Source organism: Macaca thibetana, chromosome 12 (assembly GCF_024542745.1).
Source record: "Macaca thibetana thibetana isolate TM-01 chromosome 12, ASM2454274v1, whole genome shotgun sequence".
NCBI classification, from domain to species: Eukaryota; Metazoa; Chordata; class Mammalia; order Primates; family Cercopithecidae; genus Macaca; species Macaca thibetana.
The window spans coordinates 125,963,336-125,969,102 of NC_065589.1; the positions used below are offsets into that span (position 1 = coordinate 125,963,336).

Below are 5,767 nucleotides of genomic sequence, written 5' to 3' on the forward strand. Positions count from 1 at the left end.
AATTTCAATTTTTTTTCTTTTTGGGGGCCTATTAGGTTAACAATGCTTTTAAAAATACATTGTAAATACGAGTGCTATAAGACAGGAATTTCCATATTATGTTGGGGTTATAAACTGGCATGATCCTGAACAGCAATTTAGCAATGTGTATTTAAGAATCTTAGAAAATGTTTTTCACTTTTGATTTAGTATTTCCACTTCATGAAGTCTATCCTTAGGAAATAATATTTGAACAAAGATTTATGTACAAAGATGTGTGAGCTGCATGATCTATAATGCATAAAAATGGGAATCAATTGAAATAGTCAATGACGAATAACTATATAATTATCAATATATCCGTAAATTATACATCCATAAAAAATGTTTCTAGGTATATTTATCTAAATATATATATATATCATATGACACCTAAATTTATTTTATATACGATACATGATGTGAGATATAGGTATATATGAATATGAATGTATGATATACATCTAAAAAGAATAGGAGATACTAGGAGTTATTTTAATTTTGTCTTTATATTTCTCGTTTCATACATTTCTATGAAGAACATTTTAATAGTTTTATACGTAGAAAAAAACGAGCTAATTTTTCTTAGCCAGGTGTTCATTGGTCCTTCTTTGATTGTTCAAAATACCTCCATTTATCTTCTTCTAGCATCACTCATTTTCATTGGTTTATTTGCAAGATGAAACAGTGTCCGGCACTGATGACTCCTGGAAAAGATACGTCTAAAAGCTGTTGTCTCCCCTTGGAAAGTTTACTTGGAGCTGGCGTACTTGGTGACGGCCTTGGTGCCCTCCGACACGGCGTGCTTGGCCAGCTCTCCGGGCAGCAGCAGGCGCAGGGCCGTCTGGATCTGCCTGGAGGTGATGGTCCACCTCGTGTTGTAATGTGCCAGGCGGAAAGCCTCTCCCGCGATGCGCTTTATGTCGACATCTTTATGTCGTTAATGAAAGAATTCATGATGCCCATGGCCTTGGAAGAGATGCCAGTGTCAGGGTGGACCTGCTTCAGCACCTTGTACGCTTACACAGAGTAGCTCTCCTTGCGGCTGCGCTTGTGCTTCTTGCCATCTTTCTTCTGCGTCTTCCGCCTTCTTGGCGCCCTTCCTCGGGACAGGAGCAGACTTGGCTGGCTCAGGCATCTTAAAACACCAGAAATGTGTCAAAAAAATGAAATCTTATTACTTTCAAATAAGGATAGCTTCAGCTAATAGCTGACAGTGGACTTCTGACCAGAAATTTTACATTAAGATCTCTTTTATATACTAATTGAATAAATATCACATATGGTTGTTAGTGCTTTACTAGCGATTTTGAACACGATTGATGAGTGTGCTTTCTTGAGCTGGTTAAACATGACTTTCTGCTGTTTTATTTTTGTTTTTGTTTTGTTTTTTGTGTTTTTTTAGATGGGGTCTTGCTCTGTTGCCCAGGCTGGGGCAGTGGCGCCATCTCAGCTCACTGCAACCTCCGCCTCCCGGATTCAAGTGATTCTCCTGCCTCAGCCTCCCAAGTAGTTGGAATTATAGGCGCACGTTGCCACACCCAGCTAATTTTTTGTATTTTTGGTAGAGATGGGGTTTCACTGTGTTGCCCAGGCTGGTCTAGAACCCCTGAGTTCAGGCAATCCACCCATCTTGACCTCCCAAAGTGCTGGGATTACAGGCGTGAACCACCATGCCCAGCCTGCTGTTTTACTTTTAATAACACTTTTTATCTTTTAGCAAGCCCCTTAATTCACCTTTAGTCAAAAAACCTCCTGTCAAACCCTTATTGCCACACTGGAATCTTCCAGAAAAAAGTGTCCTTGGGAGAAGAAGAGGGGTACCTATAAAAGTCAGAGGGAGTGAAGCATGGTGATAATGATGGTGGTGGTGGTGGTGATAGTGGTGATGGTGGTGGTGGTGGAGATGATGATAGTGATGTTGATGGTGGTGGAGGTGGTAGTGATGATGGTCGTGGTGGTCCTGATGGTGGTGGTGATAGTGGTGGTGGTGATAGTGATGGTGGTGGTGATGGTGATGGTGGTGGTGGTGGTCTTGATGGTGGTGGTGATGGTGGTGGCAGTGGTGATGGTGATGGTGGTGGGGATGATGATGATGGTGATGGTGGTGATGTGGTGGTGATGATGGTTGTGGTGGTAGTAATGGTGGTGCTGGTGGTGGTGATCATCATGATGGTAGTGGTGTGGTCATGGTAGTGGAGATGATGATTATGGTGATGGTGATAGGGATAATGATGGTGTTGCTGATGGTTGTGGTGGTAGTGGTGATGGTGCTGGTGGTGGATGTGATGATGGTGATGGTGGTAGTGGTGGTGATGGTGATGATGGTTATGATGGTAGTAGTGGTGATGGGGTGGTGGATATGATGATGATGGTGCTGGTGCTGGTGGTGGTGATAGTGGTAGTGGTAGTAGCAGTGGTGGTAGTGGTGGTGGTGGTGGTGGAAATAATGATAGTGCTGGTGATGGTGGTGTTGGTAGCAGTGGTGGTGGTGGTGATGGTGGTGGTGATGATGATGGTGGTAGTGGTGGTGATGGTGATAGTGGCAGTGGTGGAAGTGGTGGTGATGGTGATGATGGTGATAGTGGTCATGGTGGTGATGGTGATGGTGGTGGCGGCGATGATGGTGATGGTGGTGGTGATGGTGATGATGGTGGTGGTGATAGTGGTGGTGGTGATGGTGATGATAGTGGTGATGGTGATGGTGGTGGTGGTGGAAGTGGTGATGATGGTGGTGGTGATGGTGATGGTGGTGATGGTGGTGGAAGTGGTGATGATGGTGATAGTGGTGGTATTGGTAGCAGTGGTGATGGTGCTGATGATGGTGTTGCCGGTGATGGTGGTAGTGGTGGTGATGGTGGTGGTGGTGGTGGTGATGGTGGTGGTGGTGATGGTGATGGTGGAGATAGTGGTGGAAGTGGTGATGATGGTGATAGTGGTGGTGTTGGTAGCAGTGGTGATGGTGGTGATGATGGTGATGGTGGTAGTGGTGGTGGTGGTGATGGTGATGGTGGTGATGGTGATGGTGGTAGTGGTGGTGATGATGGTGATGGTGGTAGTGGTGGTGGTGGTGATGGTGATGGTGGTGATGGTGATGGTGGTAGTGGTGGTGGTGATGGTGATGGTGGTGGTGATGGTGATGGTGGTGGTGATGATGGTGATGGTCGTAGTGGTGGTGATGGTGATGGTGGTGGTGATGGTGGTGGTGGTGGTGGTGATGGTGATGGTGGTGGTGGTGGTGATGATGGTGGTGGTGGTGATGATGATGGTGGTGCTGGTGGAAATGATGGTGCTGGTGCTGGTGGTGGTGATAGTAGCAGTGGTGGTAGTGGTGGTGGTGGTGGAAATAATGATGATAGTGCTGGTGATGGTGGTGTTAGTGGTGGTGGTGGTGGGGATGATGCTGGTGGTGGTGATGATGGTAGTGGTGGTAGTTTGTTATAAGCAGGGGCATATGTAGCTGGTTCTTCATCCTTCACCTCTTCCCTTCCCACTTTTGCAGTTACATGATATCTGAGGAGGCAGCAATCATCCTGAAATCTTGAGGTAGCAAGGACAATACTAAAAAATGATTTGCTAAAGGAGGCCAAGTGCGGTGATGACAACCTGGTCCCTAGATGCCACAGATGAATGGTTGAGCCAATGCCAACAGAAGCCCACCTCTAAACTGGTAGGTTTTGGAGAAAAATAATCTCTGCTTGTTTTAGACACTGTTGGTCAGTAGGTTTTCTGTTACTTGCAGTCAAACACGATACTGATAGGGGCATCCTCTTGGGATGTGAGCAATGCCTGATTATCATCACACATACCCATGGATGTTTGCTGAGCTCCTGCTCCTCTCTTTTTTCACAGCACTCTGTTCTTCTATAATTTGCATTTCTTTACTTATGTAGTTCATAGTTTTAGACACTTCATAGTACTTATCAGATAATCTCATTATGTGAAGTATTTGAAGGCTTAATTCTCTATTTGTTGTTTCTTTTGACTCCTCTCCTTATGGCTCACTTCCTCAACAGCTTTCTAATTTTGACCAGTGAGCTCATCTGCACTGGGGCTTTATCTGTAGGACTTCCTTGTGGCCTGGATTAAGAGGATGACTATTACTTCTGCCAGGCATCCAGGGGGTGTTACCAACCCAGGAATATTTCTCATGTTAATTTGTTTTGCAGTACCTGGGCCATGAGGTACAATACATTGGACCCCAAACCCTGAACTCTAAATGATGTGGACATTGTTTGCAGAGTTTACAGTTTCTCAGGAATCATTTTTCTTTTTTTTCAGTGCTCGAGCTAAAACGGACAAGCTTCTTTCTTCTCTCTCTTTGTTAGGGTGCAATCTGCTCTTTTACCAAATATGGAGCTTCTTGTGGGTGTCACCTTCTGCAGGGATCTCAGACACAGCTCCCCATCCTGATCCGGCCTATGAGACTTCTTCTCCTATATTTGTACGGCTATAAACCCAAGCCCCAGGGTACATAAATGGACTCCCATCTTCTTTCCACCTCCACCAGGTATCTGAAATGGTCACACCTATTTAGTTTACTGGTTTCCATGTTTCTTTCTGTTTTTGGCCCCTGATACCCTAATTTCTTTTTGAACTCAGTTTTGCATTTAAGAAGGCATTTATTATATTTTGTCTAGCACTTATCAGAATCACAAGTCAGGCAGATTCGGCACAAAGAGGTAGATTTAAGGATGTTCTTTGCATCACTACATCACTATTGATAATAGCCCTGCACCCCTCCCCTGAGGGCAACAATCTGAATATCCCCTGGGAGACAGTGAAGGGTTAGCTCCCGAGTGCTGGGCTAGCCCTGATTTTGTCATCAACTTATCACCAGCACTAGCTCAGTGTGTGGCACGTAGTAAATGCTCAGTACTTTTGTGGTTGGATTTTGAACTAGGAATTAGTAATTTAATTGCTGCACATTCATATGTGCCTTACTAAGCTGCATTAAAATCATTTTGTAGGAAAACATTTAATAAAGTAGGAAAATGTTCTTGACATATTTTTAGTTAAAAGAAAAAAATAATAAGAAAGGCAAACGTAGGTTGCCTGACAGCTATGTGCAGTACAAGTTCTACTTGGAAAAATAAAATGGTGCAAGAAAAATATATGAGAAGAATACATACCAAAATATTAAAAGAGGTTATCTTTGGAGTGGGATTACAGATCATTTTTGTTATTTTCTTTATACTTTTATATGTTTTCTGATTTTTCATGGACAATATGCATGACTTTTATAATATCATTTGTTTTAAAGAAGGCAGATAGGGCAATTGCCATGAAAGAGAGACTGCTGCAACCAAGTCACCTCCAGAGCTGACTGCTCCTCAGAAGAACTGGCCTCACCTTTGCCCTCCACACAGTTACTTCTACTGGGGAAGTCCCAACACCTTCCCTTACCACTGGCCTAGGCATTGGGGCTTCTGCAGGAAACATTTTAAAAAAGAAACAACAGCAAGGACAACATTCATAATAATAGTTACATAGAAGAAGAACAGCATTAATGATCATAGTTAACACATACAAAGTATACTATGTGTCGGGCACATATGTAATCATTTATATGTATTTATTCAGTTAATCCTCATGACATATTATCCTATTTTATAGATGAGAAGAGTGAGGCAAATACATATTGTAGCATATGTATATAGAAAGTACACTGTTCTCAAATATGTTACTGTATCAGTCAGGATAGGCTAGAATTTGCTGCTGTAACAAGCATCTTCAACTCTCTGCAACT

The 5,767-nt window shown here is 43.2% G+C and overlaps 1 pseudogene; it reads right to left on the reverse strand.

Moving 5' to 3' along the window:
* Nucleotides 1–769: 769 nt before the first annotated feature.
* On the reverse strand, nt 770–1,214 carry LOC126932588 (histone H2B type 1-C/E/F/G/I-like; annotated as a pseudogene).
* Nucleotides 1,215–5,767: the final 4,553 nt, after the last annotated feature.